Genomic DNA, 16449 nt, shown 5'->3' on the forward strand with positions numbered 1-16449 from the left:
GGGCTTTGTAATTGATTCAAAGCCTCTGTGTGGTACCAAATCATCAAGGTACATGTTTCTTGGTGAGCCACCATATATATATATATATATATATTATGGCCACCATAAATGCTTAGGTCCCTCTTGGTGTCTATGTGACGCATGGGATCTTGTAATTTTCCTTTTCCCCAGAGATATCCCCTAGTGTTCCTTATGATTAAGGGTTGAAGAGCTTCTTTAAATGAGAAAGAAGAGCCTTACCTGAATTCTTCTTATATTGGGCTCAATTTTTCCCTTCAGATTTAGACGCGTAGGTAGTATGACTTTCCACAAGTTTCAATGTGCTCCTAGTAGGTCATTTCATTCAGACAGAAGAGAGGATACATGTAGATAGAAACAGATGGAATTGCTGATGGAGTCCTAGGAATAACCATTGGCCACCAAAGGAATTTTACCCAGTTGCTGGGTGTATGTATCCTCATCTCACTTACCCATAATTTGTATATTCATAAGTTCTTAGAGGATTTTTACCCCACATTATAATAAATTTAAAATGAAGTCTTCATTTCTATAGCATTTCATCATTTTCAAAGTACTTTCCTTATTAACAAGCCTGTGAGGTCATAGGATCAGAGATCTAGAGCTGAAATGGACATCAGAGGCCATTGAGTCTGATTCCATCATATTTTGGATGGGGAAACTAAGGCCCAAGAAAATTAAGTAACTTGATTGGGGTCACACAACTAAAAATGGTCACAGATGAGTTGTGAACCCCAGATCTCTGACTCTATAACCAGTAATCTTTCTATTGTCCCACAAACATTGCGAGACCTAGTTTACAAAAAGAGGAAATAAAGGATTCTGTTTTGAGTAACTGGGACTTGAATTGAGCCATAGAAAGTGCTGGGAGTATTTGCACAGTCTCTCAAAGGACGTGCATTCTTGTACTTGAATCTTTAGTGAATACCCAAACATGTTCTGTACAGGTACATCATTATTAGTCTCTACACACTTTAGCACTTAATCATATGCTAGTTAATATTACTTTCTAAGTGCAGGTGTTGAAGGAAAAGACAAGAGCCCAACTCTGCTGGAGATCAGTTTATTTTTCAATTAGGAAAAGATAAGGGTTCCCTTTTGAGAAAAAAATGTTTCATATATTCTGCTCGTTAATTCATTTATTCAACAAACATTTATTAAGTTACTATTTAAAAGATACTTGGTAGGTAATAGTAACACAAAGACAAAATGAAATAAAAAAAGTCTCTGCCTTTAAGTAGATCACATTCTTTAAAAAAAGTAGGTTTTTTTTATAATTATGAACTTAAATACCAAAAAGGAACATTTCAATATGTATAGTAGAGCACAAAAGACTATCATATAAGAAATTGTCAATCTCCATTTCATATTAAAGTTTTTTTAAAAAGTGTATAATAGATTGCAGATATTACTTTCTTAACTATCCTGCTTGTCTGTGCTTCTTTTTGAACTTTTTTATCTATAGCTGTATTTTTTGTAGGAATATACAATTTTAATGGAGATCTGTTTATCTTATAGTTAGTAAAGAATTAGTTTTCCCTTTTGAAAATATTGGCTAGGCAAGTCCAGAATTAGAACATCTACATTCCAGCTAGGGAATACAAAACATATAAACACCTCACTCTGATTACAGCAGGCATTCCTAACTTTTTTTTTCATCACCCCTTTGGCAGATTGGTAAAGCGTTACTAATCCTTCTCAGAATATTGTTAATAACATGCATGGAATTGTGAGGGAAAGCAATTACAGCAAAATACAACTATTAAAAAAAATAAGAATGTTTATAGTCCTCAAGTTAAGAACCCTTGCTAGGACAAGGAGTATAACTCTCCCCTTCTCCCCTTACAACTTTCCTCCATTGTCTCATTTAAGGCAGGCATCAATAGACAATTGCCAAAACAAAGCTAACTATTTAAAAAAAAAGTACAAAATGTGAAAGTTGAGAGGTGAAGCTTGTTGCAAAATCAAAGCAACAATAACAGGGTTCTGCATCTCTCAAAAATTTTGTTATCCTTGAGCTAGGAGCATATTTCCTGTGGCATTTGGATTTGGAGAACCACAGACTCTTTATTGAGTACTCACTCAGTGTCTGAAAATCTTTTCTTACCCTTCCCTCCTTCCTCATACTAATCCAGAAGATGATTCTGACTAAGTACACATTTCCCACTTAAATTGTTAGCCCCAAGGACACAGCCCTGGTCTTTTGTCTTCTTCAGGGCCATCAGCATAGTGGGAATTCAAGAAATGGTAAGAAAGTCATAATAACAAATTAGTCGTCCTCCCCAAATAGTCTGGATTGTTTTATGACTCAAAGACAATTACCCATTTCAATTGGCAAAAATGCTTAGGAAGGGAACCTCGGATGCTCAGGTTAATTCTTCTTTTACCAGCCTTTTAGCACTTTGCAAACTTAGATCCAGATCTGCTGCTAGAGGCTTAATCGACCTTTCTTAAAGCTAATCTATAGGAGAAAAGAAAACTCTTTCCAAGCCTATTGTGTGCATTGCTATTTTCATCAACCGAGAATTCCATTTGCAGTCCTCTCCTAGCTTCTCCTGCTTCAGCTGTAAATTATAACAGCTGTATCTATACATAACCAAGACAAATGGTCTCCACTAAGAGCTTTTAGGTTATATTGAAAAGAAACCAAATAAACATAAATAAATCAGTTCCTTAAACCTTAGTTTGTTCCAAAATCCAAAGCACAAAACTCCTGGGACTTAGTTTGGCTATTACAGCTAGTCTCCTCCACCTCCTTTTCCTTGCCATCCCCTTTCCCCCAATTCTGTTGAAGAAAACTCACTTCCTTTGCATGGTTATTTCTCCAGTCTTCCAGAAAAATTGTTAAAAGCAGATACCATGAAAAACACTTGTGGTAGGATACCTTTGAAAGCTATAGGTTGAACTTTTTATACACTTAAAAAGAAAAGCAAGATTTACATAATAGAGATTTGTAGTTTCATTTAGAATCACTTTTTTCTTTTCTATATAAATGGAAAGATCCATTTTATTTGGTGTTAGTTAAATTCAGAATAAAAAAAATAAACAGAAAAAATGAAAAGTACCTGCTTTAGGATAGTTTTGAGGCTACTGATAAAATATGACAGAGAATTGCAAGTTCGTGAACAATCTACTTTTTGTGTTCTGCTATGTATATCAGAAGGTCCATTTTGTTTGGTGATTTTTAGGCTCGTGATAAAAGAGAAGAAAAAGAAAATTTTTAAATGAGGGAATGAAAAACACCTGCTTTATTAATAAGCACGATCTTATTCACCCTGGACAGGTATTCAGCTTCAACCAGAGAGACAGGCTGGATGACAGAAGGAAATATGCATGAAAGCGTAGGCAGCTCCTCAGATGAGGAAAAGTGATCAGGAGAAAAGGTTAACGTTATTGAAGAACCCTAGAGTCTGAAGACAGGTGTTAGAACCTGAGGCAAGATCTGAGAAAGTACAGGATTACGTGCCTAGTATAGGCTGAGCTCCAAGATGTAGCCAGCATTCCTGACCTATTTGCTCCCTGGGAGTGCCGGTGTTATTACTTGAGGTTCAGTGTGTCAGCCTCCATGCTTACTGAACCCTGATTGCTGAAGGGTACGAGCTATGCCGCAGACCTGGATAGCTTAGATTGGTGGTTTAATTTTCTTGCTGCCCTCCAGAGAGACTATTTCCATACTGCAGCATATTTATTATGAATATTAAGTGATAAAGCTAGCTGTATTTGAGAAAAGAGTCATGCCCACTGAAGACTTCATGTTAATTATCCACAAATAAAGCCCAACCATTTCATGAAAACTTAATGCTTTACATATTAATTCTTCCAGCTGCTAGTTTTTGGTTTCCTATCACCACCATGCTTCTAAGTTGATGTGGAAATTTCTCTTACAAAAACAAAAGACAAAAAAAATTCCCAAAACAAAAACCAAATAAATAACCCCCTGCCTTTTAAAAGTATTATTAATGGCACTACCTTCCTTTACTTAAATATACCCAGGAACTATAATTAGCCACGCATAAGGGAAATTGGGTAGCATAGATTTTTTTTTAATCTGTAAAGCAGCCTTTCTTAATATTAACTCTCAGTTCCCTACCTCCTACAATCTACTCCAAATCAGCATAATTATCATAACTCAAAGGTTCTCATCTTAATTTCTTCCCACATTTCTTCAGTATTTCACTACTTTCTACTGTGGCTTTTATTTTTTCTTATCATTTGTTTAGGATCCCTGATTTCATCAGTTTAGAAAGTTCCTGGTGGGGAGCTCCCTCCACCAATGCATATCAGGAATCCATTTGTAACTTGGCCTTAGCCATTTATCTGGGACTTTGAGAAGCTGTGACACATCCATGTCAGAGGCAAGTATTAAATCTGAATCTCCCTGACCCCAAACCTGGCCCTCTACCCACTACACCAAAAATATGAGAAAATCTGGAAAGAAAGAAACAAGTGTTTTACTGTCAACTACTTGACAGGCACTGTGCTAAATGCTTTACAAATATTATCTCATTTGTTCTTCAAAACAACCCTGGGAGGTGGGAGATATTATTATCCCCATTTTACAGAAGAGGAAACTGAGGTAAACAGAGGTTAAATGACTTGCCTGGGGTCATCTAACTAATAAGGGTCTGAGACAGATTTTGAACTTAGGTCTTTCTGACTCCAGAACCAGTCCTCAATCTACTGTGCTACTAGCTGTCCCCAAAGACTCTCTTCAGTTCCTTTTTAAGGAGCACTATCTATGCTGCTTTTTACTCCAGCTTTAGGCAGAAAGGACATTGATCAATAGGGACATACTCAAGACTGGACTTCTGATTTCATTTGGTATATTGAATTCCCAAGTGAGAAAACTCCCTGACCAATGCAGACTGGCACTCCTCTATAATTTATGGTGTCACAGAGTTGCCTGGATCCCTGAGAAATTGAGTGACTTGCCTAGAGTCAAATAAATATTTTGTGTCAGACCTAGGTCTTTCTAACTATAAGGACAGATCTCTATCCACTATGCCAAGGTGTCTTCCACAAAAGTAGTAGCACTAAACACGAGGCTCTCAGGTGATTAAAAAACAAATGTGCCAAGAGTTGGCAAATGATTGTCTTGGAAGAAACAAATAATTGCTGGGTAATCCACCATTGGGATAATAAACTTTTGAATAATACTTTCACAGCTGACTGTTTAGGAGAGTATTCCATGAGTATTCTTCCTCTCAGCCCACCTCTCTGTCTTTGAAAAAAAAATAAAGTATACATAGGATTGAGATACAGCATGGATAAATGGTAGAAGAGAGCTCCATATAATCTGAAAGTGAAAACAAGAAACAAATTAGCAAAGCTAGAAATTTCAAACTTATAAGTGAGGAGAAACACTTGCCAGCTTTTATAGAAAGTGAGAGACTCTGTTCACAACATTTTCATTGAGATAGATTTCTAGCTGAAAAATCCACTCTAAGTCTAGCATCATTTGGATCCTAGGAGCCATTATCTCCAAACCTAATAGCTGCCATTAGTTAGCCATGCAGCAACAACACTGAGCACCCACCTTGGGTGGGTAGGCCACCCCACAGGGTATGCTATGGTGAAAGGTTGTGAAGAATTTGTGTCTAAATGAGGTTACTCTGAAGTGGCTGTTCTTCATCATACTTAAAATAGAGCCTTATTCTTTGTTATCTTTCTATGGAAGATAAACTAGAGAATTGGAGGATCAATGTGAGTTTTCCTAAATATTTAACTCACTATGAGCTTCAGAGTTGAGTTACTTTATCCACTTTCAATGTATAATCACAACAGTACTGGTAGAGACCATGACTTTGTTATAGTTTTGGAGAATTATTTTCAGAAAGCTACACTACACATGAATCTGTGTGGAGCAGATTTTTTGGTATGGAGCATAATTGCATTCAGCAGGTACTTAAAATATTTGATAAATAAATAAATGAACATTCACATATTACAAACAAGAAACTCCGAAGGTCAACAGAGGTCAAGAATCTCAACAAAAAACGTATAACTGGAAAAGAGGATTGGCCAGTCCAGTGGCGGCAGGGAAAGATTAACAACGGATATTTCATCTGCTCCACTGGTTTTTCAGAGACATAAAAGAGTAAAAATGGTAGGACCCCCAAAATTGGGGTTTATCCCTGGTGGTGAATTTATGGGAGGATATTGTCAAGAGTTGCACAGGATAGATAGGATAGATAGGTTGTGGTCTAAATCTTTTGAGGGAGTGCCTCCATTGATATGATCATAGATCAATTTGAATATTTAAGTATCAACCTATTCCACAGGTCACTGTGTCCAAAATAATAACAGTAATTGAGTGTGCTGTCTCCCTATAGAGAGTCTCTAATTAATTTGGTCCTTGGAAAATACATATGTAGTCTATCATGAGATCTATGATGGAAGCCTTTTCTAGTAAGTATCAGCTCCATGGTGATGGATGGTACAGTCTTAAGCACAACGGTTAACTCATGTCATGATAAGGAAACTGAACTGGGCATGGCAACAACAATAGCAACTATTAGAGGCAATATGGCATAGTAGATAGAGAGCTGACCTCTGAGCTGAGCCAGAAAAAAACTGGGTTCAAGTAGTCTCTGATACATGCTGACTATGTGACCCTGAGTAAATCATAACTTCTTATTTCTCTAGGCAACTTCCTAAGATGGTGAGATGCTGAAAAGGTGACAACCTACATGTGTAGAAAGAGTTTCATCAAATAGGTGTAGCCTAAATTAATGAAATCACATATCTCTTCTCTATCTATATGCAATATAGCAATACCTCAAGAATGTGGGATTTCATCTCTGGTTATTCACTTCATTACCATATCAAACATTCTTCATGTCTTAGAAGGTTGTTCCATGATCACTCAGATTAAGAGAAATTATTACCTGGTGACCAGTCATCTGGCTCAGATACATTCTGAACTTGGGTAGGATGGACCATAAATGAGAGATTTATACTGGGCCCTCACTCAAAACCTTTTCAGTTTGATAAGATTTGTCAGAAAGTGTCCTTTGTCAGCATAGTCTTCAAGGACCTAGGCCACCTTTGTGCTGCAAGAAGACACTGAAGCAGAAGTTTAGAAGGCAGTATGTATGGATCACATATCATACAATATGATCATAGAATAATAGAGGAGGGGAAGCAAAGCACAGTGGCTAGATAACTGACTTTAGAGTCAGAAAGACCTGAGTTTATGTCCTGTCTCTGACACATACAGATTATGTTACCCTGGATAAATCACTTAGTTTCATAGTGTCCCAAGCAACCCTCTAAGATAATAAACTGTGGAATAATTGCAGATTTGTGTTACTAGAGAAAGTTTCCTTCCTGGGAATTCCCTACACCAGTGAAATCACAAATCAAGTGAATAAAAAGTAAAAATCATAACAACAACAACAAAAAAAAGTGAGCAACAATAATAATATGCATCTGTATCTATAACTAAGTGTATCATGTATATCTGTATCATCTATACCTCTCTATATCATATAAACTTCATAAAATCCTTATGAAATAGATTAATATGCATATTTTAAAAACAAGAGAATTCAGACATACAGGGATTAAATGCCTTGTCTGAAGTCACAGCTAGTAAGCATCAATAATAACAGTTTATATTTACACAGCTATTTATGATTTAATTTATATGCACGATCTGATTTAGCCTCACAATAACCCTATAAGGTAGGCACCAGGAGAATTATTATTCTCAATTTAGAGTTGAAATAAATGGATCTTAGAGAGGTAAAGCTTTCCAGGGGTCATGCAGTAATCAACAGAGATGGGATTCAAACCCAGGACCTATGAATCCCAGGTCCAGCACTCTATTCACTACAAAAGAGTGTATGTATATACACGCAAAAACATGTATTTTGCAACATGTGTATATATACACATATATATATACAGACATACATACATAGATATGTATATATATGCACATATTGTATATACATATATATATATATATAATTATGCATGTGTATCCCCAGTATTTAACACAGTGCCTGGTACATAACGGACACTTAATAAATGTTTAGTATCTCACTGATTGAAAAACTGCTGCCCAGTGAGAGACAATCATAACCCTAGGTCTTTTGGTACCACATTCGATGCTCTCTTCTCATGCTTGTGGTGGAGTAGGGGGGAAGGATTATCATACCAGACTTTTCTTTTTGTTTTACTTGCAACACCATAAGATAACATAATGAAGAAAAAGAAGAGGAAAGGAGAAAGAAATTTAAAAAGGATCTGTCTGGAATAGGAAGATTTCTTTCTCCTTTCTTTCCCTCATTTTTGGATTCATCTCATGAAACCTGAGATTGTATTCATTACGTCTTTGGCGAAGAGCCCCAATTTACATGCACGCAGGCCTTCTAGTATGAAAACGGTTGTTCTTTGTTGTATAATTACTTTGACCTGAGATTCAATAAATAGAAACATGTTTATAAGATTGTGATGCTAATTTACATGCAACTGGAAACCTTCCAATGTTTAAAAAAATTAACAAAGGAAGTATGATATCAAGAAGAGTTGGAGAAATCAAAATAATATCAGCAGCTCTATTGTGTTCATGATACCTTGGGTTTTCTCAAGGCTTTCTTATCATAACTCATAAAGGCATTTGTAAACAAGCGCATTGCTGTCAGAGGGACTCCAGATCAGAGGTAAGTGGTGACCAACAACAACAACAGCAACAACAACACACAACAAAAGTCTTTCCACAGGTGTAACAACATAGCCTAGAAAAAACTCAGACCTGACCTAGCACCGGTTTTGAGAGTCGGGAATTGGTGGTTTTGTTTACACAAAGTAAGCATAGTCAGTCATTTGGGATCCAGAAGGTCACAACAGTTTTGTTTTATTTTTTAGATCTTCATTTTGATGGTCTAAATTACTGGTAGTGAAGACTGCAGGAGGGAAGGGCTGTAGTGGTTTCATTGCACCACATAACCTAGATGGTTTACTGACATAGGCACACCGCAAATCTTGGGTTATTTACCTAATGTTGGTACATTTTGGGAGTAGAAGACATCTCAGTGGCCTTCCTAATCTCTATGGATTGAGATTAGGATCTTCTGCCCAAACAAACCCTCCTGATCAAGTGTCTGCTCAAGCTCGCCGAATCTGGAGTTCAAGTAAGAGCTTGATTTATTATTGTTCAGTCATTCAGTTGTGTCCAACTCTTTGTGATCTTGTGTACCATACTGTTGGGTTTTCTTGGCAAGGATATTGGAGTAGTTTACCGTTTCCTTTTCCAGTGGGTTAATGCAAACAGGGTTAAGTGATTTGCCCTGGTTCACACAGCTAGTAAATGTCTGAGGTTGGATTTGAACTCAGGTCTTCCTGACTCCAGGCCCAGCACTCTATTCACTGAGCCACGTAGTTGCCTTCTAAGAGCTTGAATACTAATCTAAAATAAGCATTGGGAAAGAGCCCAGAATAAGTACCTCTCTGTTCTTTGATTCATTACCTCAAATCTGAAGCCCAAGACTTATAAACTGGAACTGGAAATCTGTATGGCCAAAGTTACCCGAGTTTTACTGACTATAATCTGCAAATATGTAATGTCCTTTATTAGTAAGGTGAGATTTTGAGGTGCTAGTCTATCACAATATAGACTTATCAGTCAAATAAGTTTTGAGTCCCTTGGTACTGTGTGACTACTATGACTTTAAATTGGCTAGAAATCAAAACTGGTTCAAAATATTTTCTTGACATATTCAATGTTATTAATCTGAATCTGGAAACAAGCAAACAAACAAAAGCTCCCAGCGGTCTTCTTATGAAAGGGCACCCAATACAGAATTTAAATGGTGGGAAACCCTAGTGTAGGGATTCTTTTCACTGATGTGAATCAGCAACTCACCTGTAATAGTCTTTGAGAGCTTTCTGGGGGTACTAAGAGGCTAAATGACTTCCTCAGGGTGACAGAGTAATTTCAGATTAAAGATGAGATTAGATTTTTCTGACTCTACAGTGGGCTTTTTAGCTGATGTTCTATGCTGTTTCACAAATATACATATATGTATATACACACACACACACATATACATATAGATATATACACACACATATAATAGATGTTATATATGCATTTATGCTCTAAGTATGTATAGATGTATGTTTGTATGTATATGTGTATATGTTGTATGTATCTATCTGGAGAGGGTTATAGACAAATTGCTAATTTATTGGTGGATAGAGTTCCCCAGAGGCAATATCATATATATGCATAATTGCATGTGTATGTTTATAGATAGACATTATAATCATCTATAAATTAAATCATCTATAAATATATGTGACAGATAAATAGATAGATAGATAGACAGACAGATAGATTTATGGATTTAGAACTGAAAATGACCTTGGAATTCATATAATCCAAGCCCTTCATTTTATAGAAGAAACTTCTACAAAGCCAAGAAAGTTTCAATGGAACAGCCATGGTGACCAATATGGAGAGAGGCAAAGCCAGTATTTGCATCCAAGGAATCTGACTCTTCAGTGCTGTTTACCCAGAACCACACTCTCTATATTTTTTGTGCCATGAAAAATCTCAAATTTAGCTCCTCTACTGAATAAGAAGGCAGCTAGGTGGGGCTGTAGAGTGCCAGTACTGGAGTCAGGAAGAGGCCTCTTCCTGAGTTCAAATTCATCCTCACTTACTAGCTATGTGATCTTGGGCAAACTACTTAACCCTGTTTGCCTCAGTTTCCTCATCTAAAAAAATATCTGGAAAACAAAATTGAAAACCACTCCAATATCTTTGCCAAGAAAACCCCAAAAGTGATCACAAAGAGTTGATCACAACTGAAAAACAATTGAACAAACAAAAATCCCTGAAAATGACAGAAGTCTTGGACTAAATAATTTAGTCACCTTGTGACTCTGTTTCTGGTCTATAGAATGGAAATAATATCTGTTCCCATTGGTCTTATTATGTAATTTGAACAAGGACCACAGGATAGGCATCATATAGTCTGCCTTTGACCAATTTCCTGCAGTGTCTTACATTATTCTAGGCATCAAGAATGTCTCTTCCCTCTTGGTACTATCTCCCACACATGTCTCCTCTTCTCTATTCATATTTGATACCACCGTAATTCATTTTCATTTGATTTATGCAATTAGCATATTTTACTTGTTTCTTAAATGATGCTCTTACTTCCAGTCTCTCTCTCCTAATTTCCTTTTTCAGTGTCCCTTCTAATATCTCCTGTCCATTCATTCCTTACTTCATTCTACACTGCAAACCACTCATTACTACTACTTATGTCCAGTCATTCAAACAGTTCCAAATTTACAAAATTGTACTATTACTTCTCCATCTTGTCCATATGAATAGTCTTAGAGAATTTACCAAATGCCATTTTGTAATCCAGGGATAAAATGTCTATGCCATTGCATTCATGTCCTACTCTAACAACTCTGGTCAACAAAGAAGATAACAAGCAAACAAAAATGAATGGAATAAACCTGGCATGACTTGTTCTTGATTAAGCAATATGGGCTCTTCTTGATCACTCCTTGTTCTGACCTCATGGTCACTACTCAACTCACAAACCTTCAGTATCTTTCTACTGATGATATAGAGGAAAATAGAAATGCCTATTCCTGGCATATCCAACCTATCTTCCTAATTTTATCTCATACCTATTCACTTTGTGTATTCTACATTTTAGCAAAACTGGGCAATTCTGTATCTTAAGTTCTTATCTTATTCTCTCTTGTCCTCTGGTCTTTATTCCTGAAATAAATTATTTTAGTATTTAACACAAACAATCAAACAAACAACAACAACAACAAAGCTCTCTGTTGAAGTTCCTGACTTTATGTTAAAAACCTAATTTAGATAGCAAGTGTCCTAAAATTCCATTCTTCAGATAAAGCTAATCCTTTCTATCCTCCTATTTCTCTTATGGTCTTCTCCTACTGAAAAAAAAATAGTCTTCTTAACAGTGGAAACTGCCATTTCTGTAATTGATTTTGACCAATAAGGAGGAACCACTAGAAGCTGAAATGATAGAATCCATGGAGGAAGATTGATTAGATTGGCCTTGATTCCTGAGATTGGGGAGAGGGGGAGGAGGAATTTGTGCCCAATGCAGTTGAAGAAAGATCTCTTGTCTGCTACTATCCTCATCACATTGAAGTCAGACTACTCCAAGGAGCATGAGCAGCTCTCCATCAGAGGCTTGACTATTGAGGCAACAGATGTGAGGCAAAGGAGCCATTTTGTGCAATGGGACATGCTCTCAGGCTGAGTGATGATGAAGTATACAAATAGCAAGTATTCCATTGCTTTGGTTTTGTTATCTGTGCCATAGTGGAAGAGGAAGATGGCCTCTTCACAGGGTTGTTGGAAGAATTATGAAAAAAAAGAAGATTATTTCAGAAAAGGATTAAAAAAAAAACAGGTGCCCTTTTAATTATGGAAAAAAAGGTCTTTGTTGGAGGCATTAAGGAAGAGAGCTTTAAAAGGGGCATATTATTATTAAAGAAATAATTGTAAGCTAGTTACTGTGTATTTACAGTGATCACCAAGATTCAGTATGGGTTCATGAAGAATAATTCATACCATATAAATCTCATTAAATTTTTCAGGGTTCTTACACTAGTAGTAGATGACAGAAATTTCATAGACATCATATACCTGGATTTGGCAAATTCTCTCATACTGTTTCTGTGGACAAGATGGAGAAATAGCAGCATAGTCAGTTGAATTAGAATTAGTTGAATCATTTGACTCACAGAGTGGAATTGAATGGATTGACATAATTCTGGAGAGAGGTCTATAGTGGAGTTTCCCCCAGCATCTGTCCTTGACTGTGACAAATACAATATTTTATAAGAAAGAGACACAAAGCAGGGAAAGATAGCTCCTAATACATAAGATGACACAATTAGGATCCAAAAAGACCTCAACAGGGCAAAATATGATAAGATGATATTCATTAGGGATAAAAGAAGGTCTTATGCTTGGGTTCAAAAGATCATCTGCACAAGTAGAGGACTGGGGAGACATGATTAAAAAAAAGAATGTGTGTTAAAAAAAAACAACTGGAAATTTTAGCAGATTTTCATTTAATATGCATTAACTATTTGACATGTTAGGTCAAAGAACTAATACATATTCAGGCTGAATTAATGGAAGAGTACCATTCAGAATGAGAGATATAACAGTGGTGCTATATTCTTGCCTGCTTAGACTACATCTGAGGTATTCTATTCTGGCCTGGTTGTGGTTGTGGTTTATCCTTCATTCTTGAAAGGAGCCATGACATCAGGAAGATGATGCCATGACTTGCAAGTGAATAGGATTTGAGTGAGGGAGTGTTGTGCAAAGGCACCAGGCTCATTTTCTCCTCCAGAGCCATCTGGGTCCAGTGGTCAAATATACATCAGGATGACTAGAGATGGCCCAGGATATCTAAAACATTTTGTTCAGTTTTGAACAATAACACGTTTTAGAAAGGCATTAACAATCTCGAAGGCCACTAAAGGATTCCAACCAGGATAGTGAGAGAAAAAGCTCAGTTAAAAGAACTATGTATATTTAGCTTAAAGAAGAAAAGATTCGCAGAAGAAATGAAAACTGTCTTCAAGTATTTGAAAGGCTGTCACTGTAGAACAGGGATTAGATTTGTACTATCTAGCCTAAGAAGGCAGAATGAGGAACAGCATTTAGATGTCACAAAATGGCAGGTTTCATCACCATATAAGTTTTAACATTTTAAGCTGTCCAAAAGTGAAATCATATACTTAAAAAGAGGAACAGATGAAATTGATTACTGCATGTTTTCAAATAAAAAATGAATGATAGATTGCCAACCATGTTGTAGAAGAGATTCCAATTAGGTTTATGGGTCAGACTTGGTGACCTTGAGGTCTTCCAAATTTACCATTCTATGTGTGATTCTCTGCGTGTATCTCATTCTCTCTTAAATTATAATTAACCATGTACATGTCTTTCTCCCAATTAGATTCCGGAACAGATTGAAGAATAAGTGCTGCATTGCTTCTTTTTTTTTTAAACACTCCTAATGATTTTATCTGTATGGGGAAGTTTCAGTATTAAAATTTCTTGGATCAAAGCAAATCATCAACTTCTCTGTAACATACAGTCCAAGAGAAGCTGCCTGGGATGCTAAGAGGTGTAGTATCTTACTTATGGTCATGCAGCTAACATGTGCCAGGGAAAGGACTTGAACTCAGATATTTCAAAGTTGAAGATTGACTCTTTCTCCACTATGTCTAAGTCTTAATTAGTATAAATAATGAATTTCATAAAGCTGTCAAATTATTTGAAATTTTATCTTTTGAAATTATAATTATGTATAAAATATAGTCACTGGGTCTAGCCTAAAGGAAATGTTTAGTGAAATTTAAAATAATGTGACCATTTCATGAGTATTCATTGTTTAAACTAATGGAGTCCTTGCTGTATCTCACATTTCTGTTTTTGTTTTTGTATTTAAAGAAGGTGGTCTGGGGACACTGAGAGACTGAAGTAGCAGATAGAGTGCTGGAGTTGGAGTTAGAAATACCTGAGTTCAAATCTTGCCTCAGAATCTTATTTTCTATGGTACTTGAGGCAAACCACTTGACCTCTCCCATCCTCAGTTTCCTCACCTGGAAAACAAAAATAATAATAGCACATACCTCCCAGGCCCATCACGAGGCTCAAATGGAATACATAAGCAGCATATAAACGCTAGACTTTATTATTACCATTATATATTGGTATACTGTTTTTACTAATATTGTTACTAAGTGATTTACACAAGATCATGTGTCTAGTATGTGTAAAGGCAGGACATTAACCAAAGTCTTCTTGACAACAAGGCCAGACCTTTTGCTAAGCTGTCTTTAACTACTCTATATGATACTTGCTTAATAAATGTTTGTTGAACTTATTAATGTGTATTTAATAAACATTTTTTGTCTGATTGACTAAGATGAAGTAATGACCACTTTTCTGGAATAATATCCATGCCCTTGGCTCCCATCTTTAATTTTAAAGAGGGATTTAAAAGGAGGATTGCTTGACTATCTTGTCATATTGCCTTACAAAGCCTATCTACCACCAGGTCATGAAATGCCAGAAGCAGTTGTAGCTGGAATATGAAATTACAAAGTACTAGGATAGAATGAGTTTGCTGATCACAACTGGTCTTCCTGTGTTCCTCTTTATAAATATGGATGTCTAGAAGTGATTCTAAAATTATCACTGGCCCAATAGGGCTGTTTGATTATTGTACTCTCCATCTTGACTAGAAAGCACAGCAAAAGATGAGGAGGACAAGGTGGACTAGAAGGACGTGACTCTTTGACCTATACTCTGGAATGTATATAACTAACACTAACTTTACCTAATGAATTATCTGCCTCAAACACTATGGGTATTCTTTGATGATGTTTGTTTCTTCTTCCAAAGTCGGAACTCTTATAACTTAAATAGGAATCCTTTCATCTTAGGGTTTAGTTACTAAGTGATAGAATCCAAACAAAAAGAGCAATAATCAGAGTAATAATGATAACAATAACAAGCTCAACCCAACATCCATGTTTGTAAAGGTGAGAGGAAGGAAACAATTATTAATAAAGTACTTCTATGTGCCATATGTAGCACTATTACATGGTCATTTTATAAATATTTTTCATTTGATGTCACAGCAACCCTGGGAAGTAGGTAATATTATTATCCCTATTTTTACAGTTGAGAAAACTGAGTAAGGTGAAGGTTAAGTGACTTGCTAAAGGTCACACAGCTAGCAAGTACTTAAGGCAGAATTTTAATTCAGATCTTCCTGATTCCAGATCTAAGGCTTTATCCACTACACCACCTAGCTACCTGAATGATGATGAAATTAGAAGCAAACCTTACCAGTCTTAGGCAAGAGCTTCATGCTGCCTTCTGTCAATTGTTTCTCCAGTTCCATGCAACATAACAATGGGTTGCTGTCTGGAAACAAGAGAATGATTTCACACATACAAAAAAATCCTTTTGTTCTCTAAGCCTAAATTAGACAAAAATGAATGAAATGAAGATCCTTCTAAAATCAGAAATGGAAAAATTTACCTATGTTATGGTATCAAATTTGTAATACAAATTCCAGAATTTATACTTAATAATGAAACCTATGACAAAAAGCAGTGATTTCTCAAATAATTTTGAAAAGGAGATGAAAATACTAAGACAAGAATTCTGAAAGCTTCTTCCTCTTTTTTTTGAGTATGATGTCAGAAATCAAATTAGCAGATCAATTATACCTAACACAGTTATTTTTTAGAAGTTGGTATCTAGTATGGCCATCACAAATAAATGAATTCTCACAATGTAAAAACATTTCAGCACCATCAGACAACAGTATACGTCACAGTTACCGTTATGGTAAGGAGCAAAGGAGGAGAGGGTAAGCT

The sequence above is a fragment of the Vombatus ursinus genome, unplaced genomic scaffold, assembly GCF_900497805.2.
Source record: "Vombatus ursinus unplaced genomic scaffold, bare-nosed wombat genome assembly UNPS02014794.1, whole genome shotgun sequence".
NCBI lineage: Eukaryota > Metazoa > Chordata > Mammalia > Diprotodontia > Vombatidae > Vombatus > Vombatus ursinus.